We start from the raw sequence: 25,559 nt of genomic DNA, 5'->3' as shown, positions 1-25,559 counted from the left end.
GAAATGTGTCTATTTCCATTATATATTTCAGGGGAATTTTCAGGCTGGCTGAATGTTTTTCATGTCTGGAAATATTTGTTTGTGACTTTGGGGAATTTTCTACAGAACATTCTGACTTTCTTCCTCAAGTCTTTTTCAGCTCCTGAAACGAATATTCAAAGCCTTCCACAGAAAAATGCCAGAACAGCTCTTTAGGGGGCGGGTGCAATTTGCACTGGGCCTGACCTGGATTGCATTGGGGCCCAGGGTCACGTGAGCCTAGATGTGCCAAACAGCCACCTTTGCCCACCCCAGAGTCCTCTGCCAAGTGCAGCCAGACCCAAGGATTGGCCCTTAGATCTTTCCTCCTCTTAGGGTTTTCCTAATGGAAGTGCTGATCCTTCTCTTCTCCACTCAAAGGCAAACCAGCACAGTGTACTTAGAGGTCTGCAATCTCAGCGACTAACCGAGCCCTTTCTAACTGCTGCAAAGATCCAATCATCACTCCAGTGAATGAAACCAGTATTACAAATAGCAACCGCCAAGAAACAGGTTCCACTTGCTCCCTTCCAGCCAGTGCAATGCACTTAGAGAATGTAAATAACCAAACAAAAGCTAAGGAAGGATTTATGAACAATATCACTCATTGTGATCTTAGGGGCACAATATTTATTATCTCCATGCAGCAGCAGCACTGAATTCCTAGGAACCTTTCTGTCCGGGTTATATTCTCCAATATCTATTAGCTGTGAAGCACGTTCTCTTTCTATTCAGCTACCACAAAACAACAACAATATTCCTCACACTGCATTTCCACTTCAAAAGAGAGGCAAACATAGCAACAGGTTTTTAGGCAAAACTCTGCAATGAAATCAATGAATTTTGCTTACAATTTGCTGGCTGGGTAATCTTTTTATGCCTCCAGTCTACAGCCACACATTTTGTGGTTTTGTATGGATCTTCATTGATGCCATGGAGTTGCACTGTACAGGAAGAAATGTGTGTCCTTTGCACAGCATTCTGTCCTTAGACAGGCATGATACAATGGTGCAGTATGGGATAACGTTCAGGTACGAGCACAGGGACTATGCATTCTGTTCTTAACATTATGTGCAGCAGATAGATATAAAGTTCAAGTTGGTGGGCTTTTTTTACTAAATAACTCAACATTTGCATGGTTCCTTCAGCAATAAGCCCCCTCTATGCTTCCTATTTATGCTCATCCACTAATCAATTAATACCTTATTAAGAAGCACATCTACAGTGGCTAGAGTGTGACCAGATAGCAAGTGTGAAAAATTTGGACACTTTTTTTTTCCGGGGGGTGGAGGAAGGCGGATATAGTTGCCTATATAAGACAAATCCTCTAATATTGGGATGGTCCCAATAATATCAGGATGTCTGGTCATCCTAAGTGGCTATAGCCCCGGACCACTGTTATGTACTGTTTCAATCCATGGCATAGATAGGAGAACTGTCTGGAAACCGGAATGGCCACTCCACAGGAAATTCCAACATGCAGAAATTTATTTTTGTGCCAAATCAAAACGAAAACATCAACAATTCCCACGAAACAGAAATTCTGAAAATGTTTAATTCAGAACTGTTCAAATGTTTTATTTGGATAATGTCTAATCATTTTGTTTTGATAAGGTAAAAATGCTTCATTTCAATAACATCAGAACATCATTTAATAAAACAATTCAGTATAACATATATATCGTGTATGCTGGCTAACACTTTCAAACTTGGGTGGCCAAGTTTAGGCATTTAAATCCACATTTGCTATTTGGATGTCCCAACTGAAAGTTGTCTCCTATATAAGATATTTAAGGGCATGTTGACCTGGAGCAGCAGTGCACAATACAAAGGTGTGATTTCTAAAGCACACAAATGTGTTGTGCACTGACTTGTTTGTGCAAACCCTGCTGGTGAGCAGTAAAAGTTCCCTAGTGAGTACAGTATTGATGTAGTACTGTTTCAAACAGCACTACATTAAAGCACACCAGCAGGGGCTACAAAGAACAGTTAGTGCGCAACAAATAGTGTGCTTTAGAAATCATTGTCCTGTAGTCATTGCTGCTCCATGCAGATAGTCACCTAATGACGTGAAAAAAGATTCAGGTCAGGGTTGGTTTATTACCCATTCATTACAAGGCTCATAGATCCCACTTCATCAAGGTATTTAAGAACTTGCCTAACTTTAAGCATGTCAGTCATTTCACTGATTTCAAAGGGACTAGTTACATACTTAAAGTTAGGTATGTCCTGGGAACCTTGATAAATTGGGATGTACACAATATAATGAAGGCAGAAATACAAAAGTTGGAGTACTTGACTTTCCCAAAGTTCAGAGGTATTTGCAGCAGGTGTTGCACTTCAGTTCCAGCTCTCTTTGAAATCCGTCTTTATTCTAGTACGTGCAAATAAATATAGGACATATCTTCCATAATTGTTACATTTTGCAGTATCTGGCATTTGCTGCTAGTTGAAGGCTAAGCTAACCATGCTTCAGTGGAGCGTAAAATTGCTTTCCTTTGGAACAAGTAGGGCATTGTAAGAATAGGCAAAACCATACATTGTGTTAAAGGCTGTATTTTCACTTTATTAATTTATACTGTGTGATGCAAAGCCCTGATTTCAACTACACAGGCAGTTGGTCACATCACAATCACTGTGAAAAAAAATGGGTTTGATAACACTAGTGACTGTCACGAATCGTCACGAATCTCAGGGAGTATTTACATATGTCAGGTAATGATGATTAGGAGTTGTTGAGCTAATGAGTGGGTCCCAAGTGCGCTATGTAAATCAAGGCTGTCCAGGGTCAGCGTTCACTTACCATGCACGTCAGAACTTTTTCAGCACGCTTGCTTTTCTGATGAGGAGAATTTATGTAAATTGCTTACACCTGGCAGCTCCATACAGTTGTGTGTGTTCCCAGGCATCATTTATGAATGCACTACAACTTCCCTCTTTCTTACCCTTCTTCTCCTGAGCCAGGTTTACAGTAGGAACGTTTTGCCAGCAGAGTTATACTGGCGTACTACATGGACACTGCTGATACCAGCAAAATTCACAGATTTGCCAATATAGCTTATTTCAACTCCCCATTCTCCCCCCACCCCCAGCACAAGCAAATCAAGCTATACAGGCAAAAGTTCAGTTTTGCCCAGTGCTTAACTTGTAATGAAAGAGGTGCTGGAGCTCAAGCAATTTCTTCATGTTTATAACTGATGCAGCAAGCCCAGAGTTACCAGGGCTCTGAACTGCCAAGCTGAGAGGTGCCGGAGTTTACCTAGAATAAGCAGACGTTACACATGTATCAAGTGCTGATAGCAGTCTAAAATAGTTGTTAACACGATCTATTTAGGGCTAACCCTTGCTTTATAATTAGGCTTGGCTGGATCAGATTTTTATCCGTAAATGCTGATTTCACCGTATACACGCAGACTGACAAAAATGTTTCCATCAATAATAATTGAAATGTATATATAGGCAAAGTCAGAGAAATGCTGCTCAAGAATTTATTAGAATTTGACTTAAGGATATTTACTTTTTATGTTTTGACACGTTATGTTGACAATTTGTGGTTTAATGTGGTTTTATGTTTCCAATCTCAATGTCTCCTGTCATTAAATAATGATTGTCTGACTCTTCCTACTGTCTGACCTCCCCTACAATTTTCCACAGCTGTGAAAATTTAAATGGAATGGGGGGAAAGGCTTAAAAAAACCCATTGATATCAGCCATTGAAATGATAAAAAAACAACAACTGAATTCTTCCAAGCCTATTTATAACATCTAAGTCAGTGGTGGAATTTGTAAAGTAAATTAACGGATATCTCTGACTCAGTTACAGATGTTACATGAGATCTCTCAACAAAAGCTTTGAAAATTATTTTTGATACAGCCTTAAATATGATTCGCGTTCATTTATTCCCAGGGAGATTACACTATATCATTACTTGAGAGGAAGGAGAGTCCAGGAATTAGAATGAGAACCTGATACTTGAAAGATCTGAGTTCAAGTCTCTGGTCTGCCACAGATTCTTTGTTTGACCTTGGCTTAGCCTCAATTCCCCCATCTGTAAAATGGAGATAACAGCACTGCCCTACCTTACAGGGTCTTGTGTGGCTAAATACATTAAAGATTCTGAGGTTCTCAAATGTATGGTAATGGGGCCACATAAGTACCTTAATAGGCTGCACTCAATTTTTATTTTAAAACTCTAAAAAATAAATATGCATATAAACTGACTTCATTTAACTCTTTCTTTATAATGTATAACTCCTTAATAAACAATTCAAGATAATTCAGCTGACTTCTCAGCCCATAGTGCAGTCTATATTGTATGATTTAAACTTTTATCTTACACAGGGGCGAGAGGAGATTCTGGGAAGGAGGGTTGGGTGCAGCACATAATGAAGTACTGTAAAAGATTGCTCTATAAATGGATGATAAAAACAGGCACATTTCTTCCACAAAATGTACACAGTTATTCAAAAGTGGATTTATAAATTCAGTGGCAGACCTTCCTTTATCATACAATAGACGTGCCACAGGATGAGTTTTTATCAGGATGGGATGCTAGAATGTTTTAATATTGGCAATACATAGCTAAACATTCTCTTCTGTGTTTCTACACAACTAGAAATGGGCTAAAGTTGCAAAACTTGGATTCAAATTTTGAACATCCCAAAATTCTTGGCTATTTAGATCTGCAAGTGCACACAGAGATGGCATTTGTCTTTCTGTAAGTCTACAAATTTCTGTCAAGCATGAAAAGGGCACAAATAAATGCTGTGTGCTAATATAATTTCTCCAACCCCTGCAATAACCCGACTGTAAATTGCACCTTTCTGGATCATTAATGCTGAATACTTTAGTGCTCTTCTATAAGGATAGATCACTCTGACTAGCCCACAACAGTGCTTCAGCATGAAACAATTCGGGCTGCAACCTTATGTGCCAGTATTAATCAACTGTTTGGGGGCCAAAATGCGGGCCGTGAGACCAATGTACTTATATGTACCAAAAATGTATGTGCTAAAGTAAAAATGTCCATTCTCCTTTGAGACTATGTAGGTGCCGATGTAGTATGATGAGGGGTGCTTTAGAAATACATTTGCTGATTGGCTACCTATTCTTAAAAGGCAGTGAGTCAGATACACGACTCTAGCCAAGAAGCAGAGAGCTCAAGCTGGATTCCTTCGCTCCTAGACTACTAGCTGCTAACAAACCACGGAGGCAGGAACAGCAGGTGGATTTGTACAGCAGCGGTGAATCCTTGCCACACTCTCTTTTTCCAAGCCATGCCTCTACACTGGTAGCAAAGAGGCTGGGTGGTGTAGGATCCCTTGCACAAGCTCTGTGCAGCCAGAGCACTGGGATGATGCTCCCCATGTGTGAGGATGGCTAAAGATCACTGGCATCACGGTGGAAAGTGACCATACGCCGTGCTGGCATCTAGTGCAATATGTTTTAAGATGCATCAGAAAGTATTATTATTTTATACTGTTCTTGTATATATTTTTTTGCATGCAGTAAAGAAACCAAACACATATACACTGATGACTTCTGACGCTTTGCTAAAAACCATTTCACACAGCACAGAAAGTGTAATGGTTCACCTGCTGGGGCTAATTTTCAAAGAGGCAGAGATGCCTGGTAACACTGTCTTTTAACCAAGCAAATAGCACAACTTTGGAGTTTCAAAGGGAATTTTTGATGGGCTAATAATTCTCTGGTGCTACTCAAGACATAGGGGCCACCCTGAGTTACAAGCTAGCACAGAATCACTCCTTTAGAAATTAGGGCTCATCATCTGCCAACACTAGGCCATTTCCTTCGCAAGCTGCTGGGAAGCAAACAATTCTTATTGACTATGGCAGGCATGTTTGTTTCCATTCATTACTTTATTTGATCAGTTCTATCCCTTTGCAAATGACTGAAGAGAGGCAAAGAATTCTGAAGAGTGACTCTCATTGTGCTGGCTTGTAAGTTACCAAGGGCCAGACTGAGAGCTGCTTTACATGCCCTGTAGAGCAGTAATGGGCATGAGGTGCTCCCTTACTCCTCTGCCAGAGCTACTTTCCTCCCAGGACACAATGCAGGGAGCGGGCAAGGTCCTGACTCTGTTCCTCTTCCTTCCCCCACAACACCTGGGCTGGCGTGGAGGGGGAAGAAAGCAGCGCCAGCTAAAGGCCAGTGCAAGATGTAACAGAATGGAGTGGGCAGAGGCTGGGATCCAAACTGCAGTTCCACCTCTGCTCTGCTCTGGTGCTGCCCCGTACTCAAGATTTGTGGTAAGACCTTGCTCTGTGTTTCACAAGGCATGACCTGAGGATGTTTAAGGAGACTGGCCACCCCCTGCCCTTCCTTATTAATTGCTCTTTATTCTCTCAAAAGATAACATGTGAAGGAAACTTGATGTTTCCATTCCAAGAGAATCACCATCTCGGGCCATTTTTTAGAGCTAGACTTGATCACTCACTGCAGAACTGAATGTTCTTCAGTAACAGTGAAATCTCTCCTCCTAATTCCAGAGGGATAGAGCAGGTGACTCCATAGTTCACCATCCTTCCATTTTTAATTGAGTGTTCCGGCTTGACTTTTATATTTGAAGACGTTTTGTCATTCTAAAATCATTAGCAAAGCCTAGTAGACTCTGTCCATTATCTGAGATTGTTTGGATCTCATGACTGACCAAGAGGAAACTTAGTAATCCAATGGACACAGACATTTCTGTGTAAGTGTTGTGGGCCTTTGATTGGTGTCTGCTTTTGTATTAGGAATGTTCAAAGATAAATAAAAAATTTACATTTTGGGGGCAAAATTATATATTTTGCTAAACTATGCTGTTTAAGTCGACAGACACTACCTCTCCCGGAGAAAGGGAAGTAAAGCTCCTGTACCGATTCGCCAGAGTTCACTAAAGTGAGACTGGGCAATCTTTAGTGACACTGGTGATCACATACTCATATCAATAATTCTTTTTGGAATCTGCCATTCCAAAATCCTCACATAGCTCACAGAATTTAGAATCCACTTGGAGGGCAATTGCCATGCTAATATTGCTCTACAAAATGATCAAGGGCCTGGAAAAACTCTCAGACGAACGAGGGATTGAAAAGCCTGGGATTGTTTACCTTGGACAGGAGATGAAGAAAAAGGAACATGATGAAAGTATATAAAATACTGAACGCTCTAGAGGAGGGCGGTTGGGAGCGTCTGTTCTCTCTGTTGCATAACATAAAAACAAGGGTAGTTGAATCTGCATTGGCCCCAGGATATTAGAGAGACAAGGTGGATGAGGTAATATCTTTTATTAGACCAACTTCTGTTGGTGAGAGAGACAAGCTTTTGACAACAGCTTCTCTCTGAAAACAGAAGTTTGTCCAATAAGAGATATTACCTCACTCACCTTGTCGCACGCACAAGGGGACAGTCAGTGAATTTAAAAGGTGAGCAGCTCAAAACTGAAACAGGAAACACTTTTCCCCACATTAATATTATTATTATTATTAATTACTGAGACAACACTACGATAGTGCCTGGGAGCTCCAGTCATGAACCAGGGCCCCACTATGCAAGGTGCTGTGCAGACACACAACAAAAGACATTCCCTGCCTCAGAAAGCTTCCAGTCTAAGGGCAAGTCTACACTACATGCTACATCGGTGCAGCTGCACCAACGCTGCTGTAACATCTGGTGAAGAAGCGCACTGTGCCGACAGGAGAGCGCTCTCCTGTCAGCATAATTACTCCACCTCGGTGAGAAGCCGAAGCTATATTGGCTGGAGAGTGTCTCCCACCGACATAGCACCAGTGTGGACAGAGCAAAACTTGCATTGCTTAGGTGGGGGGCTTTTTCACACCCCTGAGCCATGTAAGTTAGATCAAGTTAAGCAGTAGGGTAGACCTGCCCTAAGTGTAAGACAAAAGAGAATAGGTGGATTCTGACAGACAGATCAGGCAGTACAAGAAAACAATGAGGCAATATTGGTCAGCATGATGGCAATGGTCTTAGCACATCAGCAACCTAGCCATTGTCAAGTTTTTGGTATACCTCATAGCACAGGAGAGTTTTAAGGTGCATTTAAAGGAGAACCATGGGGTAACTTTGTCAATCTTTGTGGAGAGCACCTCCAAAGCATGAGGGGCAGCATGGGAGAAAGCACAGAGGGGCTTATTGGAAAATGTAACAAATGGGTGAGGCTGGCATCAAGAGACCAATCAGTGACAGGAGTCAACACCTTATAGTGAATGAGACATGATAGGTAGAGTGGGGATAGGACATTAAAGGCCTTGAAAATGCAGACAAGTAGCTTATGTATGAGGTGACAGAGAAGGTAGAGCCAGTGGAGAGATGCAAAAATGGTTAAACTGTGGAACTGCCTGTCACAGGAAGTCACTGCAGGAAAGAACCTAACAAGGTTTGAAGCGTGATTGGAATACCAGGACTGTTCAGTTACCACAATTAAAGACCAGACATTTTGGAAGGATGATTAAACATTGTGGTTCAAGGCTTAAACCAATCTCTAAATTATTAGAGACTGGGACGAGACCTACGCAGGGGCAGATTAGCCCACATCCGCAAGTTTCCTGAGCCTTCTTCTGAAGCATCTGGTGCTGGCTACTGTCCGTGATGGGATTCTGGACTAGATGGACCAGGAGTCTGATCCCGCCTGGCAATTTCCATCTTCCTATATACTGAAATACTGAGATAGCCCCAATGCACTGAAATTCAGTTAATTAAAACTAAAGTGGTTATACAGGGTTGTAATGCAACTGACCCCCTAGTCACAGCGTATCGTGTCAAAAGGCAGATTTTATGGGAGGGAAAAATAGCTGTTCACGTTCACTTAACTCCTGAGTCCAAGTATGTTTTGTATGAAACTGCAGATGCTAGATGCTGTATGCTGCTGGGAGGAAGTTTTCCACCAGCTCTAGGGTTCCCTGAAATTGGCTGCCATTTAGCTAACTATCAAGCGCTAGCGGAAATATCTCCATGCTAAATATGCACAGTGTTTGCCAGTGCTGATCAATCCTGCATAACATGTCACTTGCCAGTTGCTTTATTTATGGCGGGCTGGAAAGGGAATCTAGGAAGCAAAGAGAGACAGTCTACCGCGCTCCGATAAAAAGCCTTTTTTCCCCATCTTACTGCTCTCCTTTGATCTTTCTCTCCTTCCCATGCTTTCATGCTTTTCTGGCCTTTGTGCTAGGCAATAGCCTTGAAAGCTGACGAAGTAATAGTTGGTCCAACTCCAAGCATCGATTCTTTGGGTATAAGTTTTGGTTCTGAACACTCAGCCTAGTTTCAGGTGTTGTCTAGTTACACCCATGGCATTTTGGTGGGGCTTGTGGGTCTCCATGGTACTGAATTTCAAACCATCCTTCTATTACACAGAGGAATTGCAAAGCAAAAAAATCAGAACTAGTTTAAGCCCAAGTTTTGGTACTGGCTGCCCCAACAACCTCTCTCTGTGCTTAGCACAGGCGCATGCACACCACTTTGCGGGGACATAAAGAAATCCGGCCTTAACTCAATTTGCAGCTTTCCTTTGCAGTTCGCCTTTAACCGTGTAAATCACATTTTCTCTCCCTTCCAGAATTCACTGCTGCTCTCTGCTTGTCCTAATCTTTGGTTTGTTTTAACTAAACGGAAGCTTCTGATATCAAATTGTCATTTAACGTAGCCAAAGATGAAGAAAAGGACAAGACGTTATCTTAAACCTTTCCACCACGGAGTCAAAGAAAAAAGCAAAACCAAGGAGCCTGTTCGCTCCTTTTTACTTTTTCTTTACTAATTGCTCAATAATATTTGTGCTATTTTCTTTCAAGCCTTAGATATCAATCTTGGGGGATCTTAATCTGCTTCAGGGTTGAAAATTGCTAATTCCTTCTCCCAGCATAGTTGTAGGTGTGAGTTATGTCATCAATAATTAACAGCAGAAATGCAGAACTCTGAACTCAGGTCTTGGAAGGTAAAAGCCTTTCGGTTCATTTTTGAATACTCAGATAAATCCTGTTAGCTTTTTCCACACTATCAAAGTATTTGGATAACATAAAGTAACTGAATAAATCAAAATGTATCTAAACATCTTGTATTTCCCTATTCAGAGCTGTTGCCAACACTACTTTTAATCTGGGAAAAATGTTTCCCCAATTACTGATAAATGCAATACAGCTACATTTCACCTCCAGCACATCATTTTAATAATGGGTATGGAAATTATCCATTCAGTAGCTACTTAGAAATAAGTTGGAAAGATTGGCTTTCAGATAATTCTGAGACTCCCAGAACAATCCTCTATAGGCACAGTGGTGACATGCCACCAACATGTTAGCCACAAAGTCTTTTTTCAAAGGCCAAAATGTTGGTGGTCACTGCCTACCTGCTGCCCAATGAATTCAAACAATAGCTGCGCGAAAATCACCATCCCTCGCTTGAGGAACACAGAGGGGTTTTATAGGGTGAGATGACTCAACGGAAAGAGTCGGCCTACATGAAAGGAGACTGTTTAACACTAAGCAATCAGCCTGCACTCTCAGGTCTGCCTCATAACAACCGCCTCCCCCCTCACCCCCACAACTGCTCATTTAACATAATTTTCATCTAAATCTGCAGTAACTTTAAAAAAAATGGGAGGGAGAAAAGAGACCAACAGTAACACCACTCTGCACTCACTCGTGCTTATCCCCCCCCCTGCATTTTCAAGGCACTGCAAATTGTTAAAGGTGACCTGGCAAAGGATTTTTAAATAAATCGGTCTCATGCCCTTTTTTCACTTCTTCGTGAAGCGTAAAATTAGCCTGATAGGGTTTTGTTAAAGACCATTATTTCCCCCCCTTCTTTGAGTTTTGCTTTAGAAATATTAGGAATATAAAGTCTGGTCTGCCTGACTCCCTCACTGGAGGATGGGGAGGGTGAAGAGATGTTCGCAGTGAGCTTTTATTATATTAATTGAAGGGGCAGGATAGTCAAATAGCAACAAATGTTTCCTTTAGCCAAAATGTTAATTAGGCGTTGAAGTTAAACAGGTGTTCACAGCAACAAACAAAACCAGGGAATTTAAAAGAGCCTGTCTAAAGGAGCTGCTTCTCCTCGCAACACTCAGCTTTCATCCTCCCGGCTCTTCGGGCATCACTGTTTCACTGCTTCTCCAGCTGCTACAGAGCCCTCCGTCCTAGACAAGAACTAGATTTCTAGGAAGAAAACAACCACCTTAGAATGAAACATTTCAAGCCTCCTTCATCCACCGTAAAGATGTTTCCAAGGGCATGAGCCCAGTTATTTTCCTTTGCAGTGCTCCTTTCACTGACGTTCCCCAGGCCCCAGGTGGATGTATTATTATCCCCATTTTACAGATAGAGACACCAAGATAGACAGGTTAAATATAGCAGCAAATCTGCAGCGAAGTTGGGACTCCAGGGGTCCCTTGCACCAAGCTGATGATAAATCCACAAAACCAAGCTGCCAGGATACATTTGTACGTATATGTTTTATTTAGCACAGCATCCTTCACCTTTAAAACCTTCCTGACAGCCTAATACGGGCGTCTTGCTTCTGGCTTCCCTGTGTCACCCAACCCCCCTACCTCCATCCTATACCTAGTGCCTTTGATAGTGTTATCCATGCTCAGCAGCTCCTTGTGTCTCATTCAAGGCCGAGCCATTGCCACCTGGCTGCATTTATTGATAAATAGGTCTCAGTAGCTAAAAGAGCTCCTGACCCACTGGAAAAGCTGCAATGCTTGGATCAAGGCCATTACAGTATCGTACAAAACAGCCCCTTTCAACTCCTTCTTGTTATTATTTACCTAACTCATGTGTGCAGGGGACTTGACAAGCATATGAAAGACATGGACCAGAGTCTGCCAGCAGCCAGGGGCAGATCCAGCAAGAATCTCAGAACCTCTGCAAAGTGGCAGGCAGCTCAGCCTCTGACTGGAGGCTGCATAAGATGAGGAAGCTCAGCCCCTCTCAGGAAGGGTTTAGCACCATGCAGAATTGGCCCTTGCACTGGTGTAAGTTTGGAGTTACACCATGGGGAATGATTTGGTCCCACGGACCCTGCTCCACGGAACTTGGCAGTACTACTAAACGTTTATATTATGGTAGCTACCAAAGGAGCGCCTCCATCCCCTACCCTTGTGCTGGACACTGGACACATCTAGATAAGAGACCAGAGTTCATGCCTTTCCTAGCCATGGGCAGCAGGCAGTATTTTGTAGGATCAAGGCAGAGATGCTTCGTAAGGAGGTGTATGATGGAGGATAATGCACTGGCTGTGCAGATTAAAAACTCTCTTGAGTAAAGACAAAATGGCAAAGGCAATAGACCATAGTGGGTACAAGAAAGGGAGAGGAGAGGGCTTTGGAAAGGGAATCTCAGCTCTGGGGAGCCTGTTTCCCAAGGAGAGCAGGGAATGCATAGATTTAGTAGCCTATAAATGCTTTTGGCTGCAAATTGCACATGGACGGAGCCAGATTTGGCTGGCTGGATTTTACTTGGGACACGCCTGGACCTTCCCCCTCCTGCCCTGATGTCTGTATTTATTTCTAAACAGATTTGGAATATTTCCGGCTTTTCAGTCACTAGCAATAGATAAAAGTGTCCTGGCCATGCTGGATGTGATGGCTGGGCCCACAGAGAGGAGCGACCTGTCACTTCGAAGGGAAGGACCGCTCCTGGCCAAGCAGCGGCTTTTGCCATCTCCAGTGGGGCCAGACTGCTTTTATCTATTGATAATTATGCAGAAGGTTAATTGGAAGCATAAAAGAGTCTCCTGGGAGGCACAATTAAAACCCAAAGCCATGACTTTCATACAACAGGTGATCCACACCCAGTCAGGGCACTGCAAACAGAAATGCAAAGCTTTGGTCTCTGTGCCAAAGAGCTGGCCACAGACAAGACTGGCAAAAGATGTGAGAAAGGAAGAATTATCATCCACGTTTTACAGCTGAGGCAAAGCGAGACGAGGCAACTTGTCTTAGTCCAGTCCCTGAATCACAAGGCTATTCTCGTGCACATGCTTAGGAAAGTGCAGAAGTGTTTGAAGGATCAGGGCTGAAGGTACAACACACCCCACTAGGAAGAGCTGGGGGAACACTGCAAAAAGGCATTGCATTGGCAAGTATTTGTTTGGCTAAAATTTGCTTTATAGTATTTGCACATCTGAGTAATTTTTTGCTCACAAGAATGTTCACAGAAAGTGAAAACTCCTACATATCCACATGAGAATGTGTGTTTGCGTGAACGTTTCCATGGGAAGCCATTGCAAAGCCAACCTGAAACCTCTTCTATAAACCAGGAGACAAGTCAAAGTGTCAGTCATCCAATCGGCAGGCAGGTACAATCCCCATACGATTAGGGGTCCAATCACACTTTGGAAATAACAAACAAAAATGAATAGTTGAAGACACAGCCACAGCGAAGAGTTTGCCACCAACCCAGAGCGGGAGATACACTGGCAAAACTCATTTGCTGAGAAATTTTGAATAATGAACAAATCTGTAAATATCCAAGTCTGTCCTTGGAAAATTTAAAAACAAGGAAAAGGACTAAGCTACCCAAATAAATTATTTGCTACAGACAGTTCACTCAGCATTGGATCAGGAACATTACAGGGTAGAGGAGGCAAGTAAGAAAAGGACATAGGACTATAAGGTTGGAAGGGACCTCCTGGGTCCCAAGTCCAGTCCCCTGCTATTGCAGGCAACTCCTGTTGTATAATCCCATTCATAAACTTATCAAGCTCCATCTTACGGCACACGAGCAGAGGACATGAAGGACCCACATTGCAAACGCAGTTAGCAGACAGTATGGCACAAAAGACGGATAAAAGAAAATTAGTCAAGATGTGGAAGCTGGTCAGAGTCATCATGTTGCACTTTAAAGGGGAGCTCAAGCAATTTGAATTTGATCCAGAGAGAAACAAGGAGCTAGTGCAGGGATGTGAGAGAGGAGACATAACTGAAACAGTGAGGATGGGAGCTCATTTTAGCTGCTGCATGTTGCATGGTTGGAAGAGGAGGGAGGATAGAGAAAAGGCATTCATCAAAAGATTTAATTGAAAAACAAAATTTAAAATATCAGACAAACCTTTGTTCAGATTGTGCATGTGTCCTCTCTCAGCAAACACACTATCTCTTTGTTTAGAGAGGATTTTGGGGGCACTTTAGCGCCATCCAAATAATAATTATTTATAGAGCTAGTCAGGATATTATGTTTCTGTTTTCATCAAAATTTTGAGTGGAAATTTTTCAGGTTTTCATCCAAAAGCTGGACACCCAACATTTTCTGGGTTTGACCAATCAAAAGCAGGATGTTTTTACCTGCCAAACCCTGAAAATCTTCTACAAAAATTGACGTTTTTCACAAAAATTTGTTTAGTCAAAAAAAACCCAATCAATTTTCCATTGAAAAAAGCAGTTGGATGGAAAATTTTCATCCAGGTGTAAATAACAATAGTTGTTGCCATTGATGTTTCCCTGCCAACTCTGGAATTCAATAAAGTCACAGTTCTGTGGGCCTGACCAAAGTCCAGTCAAGGAAATGGGAGTTTTAACCTATGGGCCAGATTTTTCAAAAAAAACCTCAGCACCTAATGTGCTTCCGATGCGATGAGCTCTTTTGAAAATCTGGCCCTGATTTTGCACGTTCGGCATTTTTGAAAATCTGGCCCTATCTCTGTAGCATTGTCAAGAGTTCCATGGATACAGCTAACATCATAAGTACTACATTACACGATCAGACCACTAGAGTCAGATGCGATTATTCATTAGCGGTATTGCAGGAGCACTTCCACAGCCCCCGGCAGTAAGTCCCAGAGCCCAAATCGACAGACTCGGTCTAGCGCTACAGCGCTAATAAAAGCCATGTAGACGTTGTGGCTCTGCCTGGAGCCTGGGCTCTGACGCCCACTCCTCTCGCTAGGCCTCAGAGCCTGAGCGCCAGCTGGAGCCTGAACACAGATATTTTTAGTGCCTTAGCATGAGCCTGAGTCCGTAGACCCCGGGCTATTAGACCCGCTGCAACAGGCTGCCACTTGCTGTAGACATACTCTCAGAGCCCCAGTCTTGGACCTGGAGCCCATTGTGCTAGGAGCTGCATAAGCATAGAACAAAGAGTTCATAGGATAATCAAAGTAAATAGGTCACGGAGGATCTTTCCCTTGGAATATATCTATATTTAATTTTCAAATTTACGCAAGGGGGAGACAACGATATACAGCACATTAACCAAGGAGTTGGACAGATTCTGGATGCATTTTCTGAAGATGTTTTTCAGATGCATTATGCCAGGTCCTCTGGGAATGCTGTTTAAAACACATGTCCTTTCCAGTTGCTCTCTACAAAGATGGCCCTGACCTTGTGGATTTTGTCGAGAACTCATGCCTCTTCTTGAGGCAAATGCTCCCATGGTCTGTGGGACTGTAAAACAACCTTCCCAGTAAATGGACTTGGTGCAGGAAGGCACTGCCGGAGTGGAGTGGAAAGGAATTCTCTCCACCTCTGCAGGTCAGCAATGAATCTTTTCCCTGCCTGCTGCAGCAGCTTGGGCAGCCCACACTTCCTGCTGAGGCAATCATAATGCCGACAGATCTGAGTAGTCACATATCTGCTAGCCCCAGCCCTGCAGTGGTGTGGAAGCTCCCTCAAAGCTTAAAAGGCAGGAGGAGAGCACCTTTTGTGCTCCAGGATCTGCCTTTCCCCTATCAGAGCAGCAGTGGATCTGCTGCAAGCAGAGCTCTCCATGTCCACAAGGTGGAAAGGGAAGTGGGAGGTATCACGGAGGGCAAGCTTAGCACCAATATGCAGAGAGATTTATACATAAGTATTTAAATCACAAGGGCTCAGATCCTGCTGCTCTTGACTACACTGGGGCTAGCCGGTTGAATAAGCCGGGCGGGATTTGGTCCTGTATCCACTACTTTTAATTTCACCAGCTTCACCTTGAAGGAAGGATTCCTGACCTTTGCAGTCTGACATTTAACAACTCTTACTACTCATTCATCCCTACTAGTCATTTCTCCTCTGCTTCGTTTTCTTTGTTACTTTGCAATAGCAGAGGCAACAGGGTACATGTTTCTGAAGAACAATAGATTATTATCCTAATTACAGTTTCCTGGTGTTTTCTTCACTTTTACCATTTTATTAAAAACAATTAGCTGAGACGAACCAATCTTTTTTAATCCCTACCCTATTGTTCTCATCTCTCTCTGATTCTGAGGAGGTCTTTTGAGAGGGTGTTTTATTCATAATTACATACTGTAGGGTGATTGCTCAAAAAGTGACTCCAGAAGGGATTTGATTAACAGTACTTTTTTTAGTAAGGCATCTAAAGTTTTTAGCACAATTTAATAACCCTATCCCAAAGCCCTATTTTCTTTGCAATAGTGGGTATTAAGCATGGGCCTGATCTGCAGCCTTTTCCACGAAAAGTCCTATTGAAGTTAATGGCATTTCCTCATGTAGGTAAACTCTATGGGCTTGGATCCTGATTGTCATTAAACTGGTGTAAACTGGAATAACTACTTTAACTTCAGTGGAGTTACCCTGCATTTACACTGAGTAAATGAGATCTGAATCTAAATATTGTCTCCTACTACACATGCATAGTACAAGCCACTAGCACTAACAGGCATTCCACAGCAGGTACACAGGAGAACATGGTAGATTTCCCCGGGGCTTTACTCAAGAGGGAAGTATGGTGATTCAGCAAAACCATTATAGCAGGTAATACGGAAACATTGCTAAGGGGACTGGTGTGAATTTAGGGCCTGATCTGAAGTCAATGGGAGTCAGTGAGCTTTGAATCAGGTCCTCGGTGCTCATGCAAGGAATTCAGTGGTCAGTCTTTCAAATTCAAAGTCCTCTACCTACAAGCACAGCAGCAGCATGTGTTTCTGCAGTTTGTTCTGCTAGTGTGGGTCAGTACCGGCCCAGAGCATGAGAATGTGGTCCAGCCTCCATGCCGACTGAGCTAGGATTGCTGTTAAGGGTTCTAATTAGTGCCAACGATGGTGATACTTGTGTCATGTGGACATCAGTTCCCTGGGAGCCAGACTTGAAATCACCAACTCCTTCCACTTAGGCCACTGAACAGCTATTAGACAGTAATAACTTTCTGGCACTGCTGACCTGGATTGGATATGATCTGGCTGACCTAGAGGTGAAAGGTTCTATATCCCATTACAAACCCCATGAGTCATCCGCTCCCTGTTTACACTTCTGGGTAGTTCTCAGAGGAGAACACACCACTCACAGAGACCTGAACTGACGGCCAAGATCTGTGCTGACATGCCTTGCTGTCAGATGTGCGACCTCTTGTGCTGAATTATACTGCTGGGTCAGACCCAATCATGTGTCACTGAAAGAATATTAAAGAGGATGGTTATCAGCATAAATACACCCATTCAGTTCCAGAGGGCATCTCCCATCAGAAAACGGAAGGAGCTGTGAAAACATGAAGCAGAAAACATATCAAGCTCCTTTTGACCAGTTCTGCATAATTAGGCTCATCTTTGCTCACAACAGATCCTAAGTGCTTTAATATGTTTGCCCAAGGAGAGGAATCTTTGGTAACACAGACAGGCAGTACTGGGCTCCGGGGAAGTCAGCCATCCCTGCTGCATTCCCCCAATGGGGGCTCTTTGTGGGAAGGAAAATTTAGGAGTGAACTAGGAAGGAGCAGGATTCCATTAAGGGGTAGCAGGGTTCACTGAGGAAGCAGAGATTGGGTAAAATTGTGGCTAGCTGAAGCCAATGACAAAACTCCTATTAACTTCAAGGGGGCCAGGATTTCACCCAGCTAGTAGAGCTGGCTGAGAAAATCCTTTTCATTAAAAATGTCAAAATTTGTTTTCATTCTAAACTGGAACAAAACTAAAACATTTTAAAATTTTTCACAAAAAGAAACTTTTGATAAATTCTTGGAGTGATTGTGGATAGTTCTGTGAAAACAACCACTCAATGTGCAGCAACGGTCAAAAAAGCGAACAGGATGTTGGGAATTGTTAGGAAAGGATAGATAATAAGACAGAAAATAACATATTGCCTCTAGATAAATTCATGGTACGCCCACACCTGGAATATTGCGTGCAGATCTGGTCACCCAATCTCAAAAAAAATATGTTAGAATTGGAAAAGGTACAGAAAAGGGCAACAAAAATGATTAGGGGGATGGAACAGCTTCTGTATGAGGAGAGATTAATAAGACTGGGACTTTTCAGCTTGGAAAAGAGACAACTAAGGGGGGATATGATAGAGGTCTATAAAATCAAGACTCGTGTGGTGAAAGTACATAATTATTTACTCCTTCTCATCACACAAGAACTAAGGGGTCACCAAATGAAATTAATAGGCAGCAGGTTTAAAACAAACAAAAGGAAGTATTTCTTCACACAACACAGTTAACCTGTGGCACTCTTTGCCAGAGGATGTTCTGAAGGCCAAGACTGTAACAGGTTCAAAAAAGAACTAGATAAGTTCCTGGACAATAGGCCCATCAATGGCTATTAGCCAGGATAGGCAGGGATGATAAAAACCATGCCTAGCCTCTGTTTGCCAGAAGCTGGGAATGGATCACTTGGTGATTACCTGTTCTGTTCATTCCCTCTGAAACACCTGGCATTGGCCACTGTCGATAGACAGGATACTGGGCTAGATGGGCATTTGGTCTGACACCGTATGGCCATTTTTACATTTTTATGTTATGTTCTTAATTCCATTTTGGAAAAATCGAAACACAGTTGTCTGAAAAAGTCTGAGCAGGTGGGCAGCTGGCGAGCCATCCGTCCCACCAGGTGGACCACCCCGACAACTAGCCAGCCAGGGGAGCCACGAGGGCTGACAGGAAAGCCTGCTAGTTTCCAGCTAAGGTTTCAATGAGTCTGTCAAATCAATATTTTCTAAAGGAAAAGTGTTCCGTCAGAAAATTTGCAACCAGTTCTGATCAGGGGCATGTTTTTTCAGGGTAAGTATCAGCCATTCTGAATTTGTTGCTTGTGGATCAATTCCATTCACTTTAGTCTCAACAGGGTGTGGCCTAAGCAGATAGCATCTGATGGGGATTTAAAAAAAACAATCCATGGGCTAAGTTCTGCTCTACCTGAAGTCCATGTTATTTTGTAACTGATTTATATAGGCATATCGGCCCCTTTCGTCTAGATTGTCCCAAATTTGATTTAAGGGCAGTCTATTTCAGCTTCAAAAGATGCACCATGTTTTTTCCCATGTGCATGATCATGATTCTGAAGGTTTTTCCAGCTCTATATTTATCCTACAGGCTTGATTTAAAATAGTTCAACCAGTGCGCTATGATTTTTTTCTTTGAAGAGGATTTTCATGCTTGAGAAAACTCAGAAATGTATCGGTTTACTTTTCATATGTTTTTCAAGATGCCCCTGATCACCCTTGTTAATTACCAACCATTTGAACATGGGCTTTCTCCTGCCCTGAGCCTGCAGTGAAGTCATAATGCTGTATTTGTCTTTCTAACATCAAAGCCATCTCCATGGGTGCAAACTGTGATGTCATAAACACATTTTAATGGCTTGTTTACAGGAACGAGCAGAAGGAGAAAGTAGATTGGAAGTGCAGGAAGTCTTATCGATACACACATTTTCAAACACAATGCGGCTGAGACAGACAAAAAATGCAGGCCACAGAAAAGGTTCTTGGCTTAAATGCCTTCTTTCTTCCAACTTATCCGAGCACAAAAATCCATTTTAAACTCATACTTGTTCCTCTAGAAAACAAACAACCGCAGGAGAGGGCATGCTTATGATTCATAGGTAAGGCTGCGAGTCTGTCACAGAAGTTACAAATTCCATGACTTTCCAGGAGCTTCGTGACTTCTGCAGCAGCAGTGTGGCTGGCAGCCCAAGGCCCACCGTACCTGCTGCTTCTTGGGTGACCCCAGGGGACGCTGGAGCAACAGTGGTCCCAGAGCAGCCGTGGGGCTCCAGGTCACCCCTCTCTTCTGGGAGCAGCCATGGGGTCCTGGGCCACCTCCTCCCCCGGCAGCAGCCACACTGCCCCAGGCAGCTCCCCTCCCTGCCAGAGCAGCCATGAGGTCCCAGCCTGTGCCCCCCCATGAGCAGCCACACCATCCCGGGAAGTTCCCCTCCACCCAGAGAAGCTACAGTGCCCCAGGCAGCCCCCCTTCCCCTGGAGCAGCAGCAGGGCCCCGGGCCGCCCCATCCCCACACCAAGCAGCAGCAACGGGCCCCAGGCTGCCCCCGCTCCCAGGAGCAACAGCGGCACCCTGGAGGCCCTCCCCTCAGAGCAGCAGCAACACCCCAGGCTGCCCCTCTCCAAGGAGCAGCAGCAGGCCCCAGGCTGCCCTCTCCCCACGCCCCCAGAGCAGCAGCAGTGCCCTGAAGGCCCCCAGAGCACCTAAGATTTAGTCAGGGGCATTTATAGTACAAGTCATGGACAGGTCATGGAGCCGTGAATTTTTGTTGCCTGTGACCTGTTCATGACTTTTACTAAAATTACCCGTGATTTACAGTAGCCTTATTCATACGGTACCCAATGTGTGCGAGATGCTTTGCTAATACACAACAAAACAAATCCTCGCCCCCCAAAGAGTTGCAATCTCAACAGACAACATATAGTCCCAGAGAGATGCATGCAATATTTCCCCTGCCTCTGCCCTTGTCCTGTTTTTATTTATTTATAGATTTGTTGGAGCCGTTGTCTTTAGGAGCTCACCATTACACACAAGCCATCCATTTTCACTTAGGGCCTGACCCAAAGTCTAATGAAGTCAGTGGTAACACCTGTAGCCTTCAGTGGGCATTGGATCTGTTGAATTAATCCCATTGGCTGGGGATTTCCTGTCCCCAGTTACTTACCTGCCTACTTCACTGGTGCTGTTGTGAGGATTAACAGTGGTAAAATGCACTGAAGAGGGAGAAAGTGCTGCATCAGAGCTGAATGCAGTCATTATTTTAAGTTAATTACACCTCGCTGCAAACATCTTTTATACATTTCAGTTTCCTGCCACAGTGATCTTTAAAAATAAGTACAGAATTCACCAGCAGACAGAATTAGGCACAGCCAAGATATGTGACTATGTGTAGCACCAAGGTCACTCACAACATGCTCTGAAATTATACGGCCCGTGTCACCCATCCTTTGCAAACAATTGGTCCTATACTCCGCTGCAGAGGGCCTGATCCTGCAAACAATGATGTATGAAAGCATCAAAGGGTCTACTCGTGTGAGTAAAGTCATCCACAGGAATCACTGTTTGCTGGATTGGGGCTAAGCATACCAGTTGGACAAAGCCTGGTATATTCCACTGCATATTACTGTAAAGTATTAGCACTGGGAAACTAGATTGATGGAAATTCCCGATAGTATAAACTGCAAAACTGAGCTGGAGCTCACAAATATGATGAAGTCTCTTGCTCTTTCCCAGCATATGATGCTGTGGGGCCGGAGCGCTCGGTGCACAAGGCAGAGCATACCAGGTGAGGAGGGAGCAGACAGCGAGGGAACAGCGGCTGTCTGCAGCAAGCACCCCTCAGCAACTGGTAGAAATCCATGCAGTCATTAAGAATGGGTGGAAACAGCTTTCCTCTCTGCGCCTTCTACAGAGGGGTAGGGAAAGAGGAAGGCCTGGCTTCCACAGCGGACATCTCCCTGTGTGACTGAGGCCATGGCTACACTGGCGCTTTACAGCGCTGCAACTTTCTCGCTCAGGGGTGTGAAAAAACACCCCCCTGAGCGCTGCAAGATACAGCGCTGTAAAGCGCCGACGTAAACAGTGCCGGGAGCGCAGCTCCCAGCGCTGCAAGCTAAACCCCAGGAGGATGCGGAGTATGTGCAGGGCTGGGAGAGTATGTGCAGCACTGGCGCTGCGACTACACTCACACTTCAAGGTGCTGCCATGGCAGCGCTTTGAAGTTTTGAGTGTAGTCATACCCTCAATCCCCAAACCACACCCTGGAGCAAAGCGGGCTAGGGAAATGCAGTGAGGCTCGCCTCCTGAGTGTCTTGCATGCATTTCCCTCCCCTCCCCTACCTATGGGGATTTTCCCCTGTAGAGGGACATGCAGCCCTGTATATTTCTGCTAACTCTCCCAGGCCAATGCGAGACAGGGGCGAGATTCATTTGTAAGATGCATGCAGACTGATCGCCGGTCGTTTGTCCACTGGATATTTTTGCTCTCCCGTGCCTGCTCCAGGCCTTCTTTTACGCAATAACAAAGAGTTTGTGCTCAGGATGTATGGAGAGCTTTCAGATGTATAGACAAGCATTTGAGACCTGTGTGAAAGCTTCAACTTTGATCAACCAGACGCCCCTATCGATAGCAAACAGTACGTTGCAATTTAGGCATGGCTCAAGCAACAGCCCGGCAGGAGAGAAGGCAGAACTGGCAAATTGATTCCCGATGCTTTAGTTTGGGGGCTGAGTTGAGAAAAGGGCTGACTGATAATAAACAGGACTGCTTGTTTCTTCCTTTGCTTTGCTGGAGAGTATAACGTGGCAGGCAGCATGTGGGGGAAATTGCAGGTGGGCAGTCAGGGAAAGCATAGTTGCTGGATTCATGAACACCCAGGTGCATAGGCTAAAATCCCTGGCTGGAGGTGGAGCTGAGATGGACAGGATGGGACCCAGGAAGTTACAACTCTATGAATTCTCCTGCCAAGCCCATACGGGGGGCAGGCGTGTAGCAGTCATGGGGCTGCTGTAGCCAGGAGCCAACAGCAGTAATTTCATAGTGTCTCCACTTCCACTCCTTGGACTCAGAAGGAAGAACCATTCCCCAGGGACTCTGTCCCCTGCAGAACACCCCCATGCACAGCCTTTGAGCCAAATCCTCCTATACTTACTCAAGTAAAATTCATGCTGAAGTCAAGGGGGAGGGGGAGTTTTGTCTGCATGAGGACGGTAGGATCTGGCCCTTGGTACTTAGCTTTCTTACAGACACTGTATCCCAAAGCAGAGTTTCTAGATCACGTACTCTGGGGAAAGTCTATTTCCCCCCACGGAAAACCCTATAAAGGTAGAGAGAACTGATGGAGATGGGACACTAGATGGGGAGGGCTCTGAGTTACTGCAGAGAATTCTTTCCCAGGTGTCTGGCTAGTGGGTCTCACCTGCATGCTCAGAGTCTAACTGATCACCATATTTGGGGTTGGGAAGGAATTTCCTTCCTCCCCCCTACCCCTCTCGACCAGACTGGCAAAGACCCTGGGGGGGTTCACCTTTCTCTGAAGCATGGGGCCTGGCTCACTTTCTCTCCAACTTGAAATCTTTAAATCAAGATTTGAGGACTTCAGTATCTCAGCCAGAAGTTATTACAGGAGCGTGTGGGTGAGGTTCTGTGGCTCGCAATGTGCAGAAGGTCTGACTAGATAATCACAGTGGTCCCTTCTGGCCTTAAAGTCTAGAAGTCTATTAGACTATATAATGAAACTGCTAAATCCCCATCCCATGAGAGAAATTAATGTCGTGTTTTCCCCATTCCAATATTGGGAAGACCTCAGTAGGAATTCACATTATAATGTATATATTAGCAAAGCTGTTTCTTTTAGTGCTCTCTCTCCCAGAGACAGTCAGGCACATATATGGTGCTATTTTACACATCCTATTAATCACTAACGTACAGTATAAGCAAACCACCATTTTGCTGCAGTCCCACGGTAGCAGTAAAATGGTGGCATAGATGAAAACTGCCAGATCAAACACAATCCAGCTGCCTGTCACCAACTACAGCTCTTTGCCTCACATGTAATACTGAATTCTTAATCATGTTACTATTTGATTTCTGGGTACTTAAAAACACAAGAGATGTTATAACAGAACATTAATGTTTTCAGTGCAGCCATGCTATACCGAGATGCAATCTATAGATGTGAGAATTTACATGTTTTCTATACAACCATACGTTTTCGGCTTTGCTGTTTATTAGCACAGTTGGCGGAATTACTGAAAGATGCCAGCAATAACTAAGTGCAGGGACAGTTAACATGTAATGCTAAATCTGCAACAACAACTACATTTTTTGCATGATGTTAGAACTGGCACTTTAATTTGTTAAATTGTTCAGAACTCTCATCCTCACCTCTAATATTATGTGAAATTTCTGCTTAGAAATATGCTATTGAAAACATGCTCTTGAATTCTAACAAGCAACTAATTCAGTACACAGATTCTAAGGGAGGCTTTTGAAAATTGATTTGTACATATTTAAACAGCTCAGACTTTGTATTTTTCTTTGTGATTGTGAATATTTCATGTGTTGATTTTTATTTTATGGGGGAAATCACAGTCTCATAAATTAGGAACATTTATGCTGGTAGGAAACACACACAAAATATGAATTTACCTTTCAAGATAGATCCTGACCATACAATCACTTGGCAATGTCCTTTGGAATTAAGATTCAAACACATTGGTTATGATAAATGACAATCCAATAATAAAATTAAATAAAATTCTGCATTTGAACAATGCCACTTTGTATTCAGTTTTAATTTTAAAAGATACTCAGATATAATGTACAGGAATAAATGTCAGTATAAATAACTCTATTTAATTTAGGTCACCTAAAATTAAGAAATATACAATGTAAGAGTTAGCAATTTTCCCCCCTCAGTGTAGAATCTTTCTAAAATTAAGGCATATATTGTATCTACAGAGCATGAAATATTTCACCATATTTAAATTTGTCTTTTTTTCTTTTAGAAGTTCTCACTTGCTACTGAATGTTGATTGTTGCATATTTTTTTAAATAGTTCAAATTGTGTATAGACTACATATTTCCATCATTCTAAACATCTATCATTTAACAGTTTAATCTTGTAACATGTATTTTTGCCAGGTTCTATTTAACAATTATGTTACGTCACAGAAAACTATTAAAATAATTTTAATAATGGAACCTTGTAAAATGAATTATTGAAGTGTTTTAAATAAAAAGCAGTATTCACGTGTCGTTCATTTGTACTATTCGATACTAAATAAGACTAGTAGTTTAATATGGAATAGTACAAACAGCACTTAAGTACAATAGCTCTGAAGAAGGGCTCTGTGTGGCTCCAAAGCTTGTCTCTCTCACCAACAGAAGTTGGTCCAATAAAAGATATTACCTCACCCACCTTGTCTCCCTAGGTGTTGCCAGCATCTATAGAGTTTTCATTTATTATTTCTGCATATGGAAATTTCAAAAATATTTTGAATACAAGATTATGCAAAAAGGAAGTTTGGAGGAATTGTTTCAATAGAACTTTGAAGAAAGGCTTAAGAGAAAATATTTTCCTTTATTTTTTCATGAAATCTTTGATTATTGTGACTAACCAGCATAAACACCTATCACTCAGAAGGTTATTTAAAATTAGTATTATATTTTACAAATCCTTTTCATTGCTTGTTATTGCATTGCATGTTTCATATGAAGTATTATCGAATTTGGCATATCACTGGCAATTTGTATACAACTCTTGTGTCATTTTGCTTTTTAACCTAATACAATGTTGTATAAACAGAGACCATGGTCCCAATCCCACTCCCATTTTAATCAATAGGAGCTTTGCCCTTGGCATCAACAA

The sequence above is a fragment of the Gopherus flavomarginatus genome, chromosome 8 (assembly GCF_025201925.1).
Source record: "Gopherus flavomarginatus isolate rGopFla2 chromosome 8, rGopFla2.mat.asm, whole genome shotgun sequence".
In the NCBI taxonomy this organism is placed as follows: Eukaryota; Metazoa; Chordata; order Testudines; family Testudinidae; genus Gopherus; species Gopherus flavomarginatus.
Note: the sequence above shows the minus strand (reverse complement) of the source record.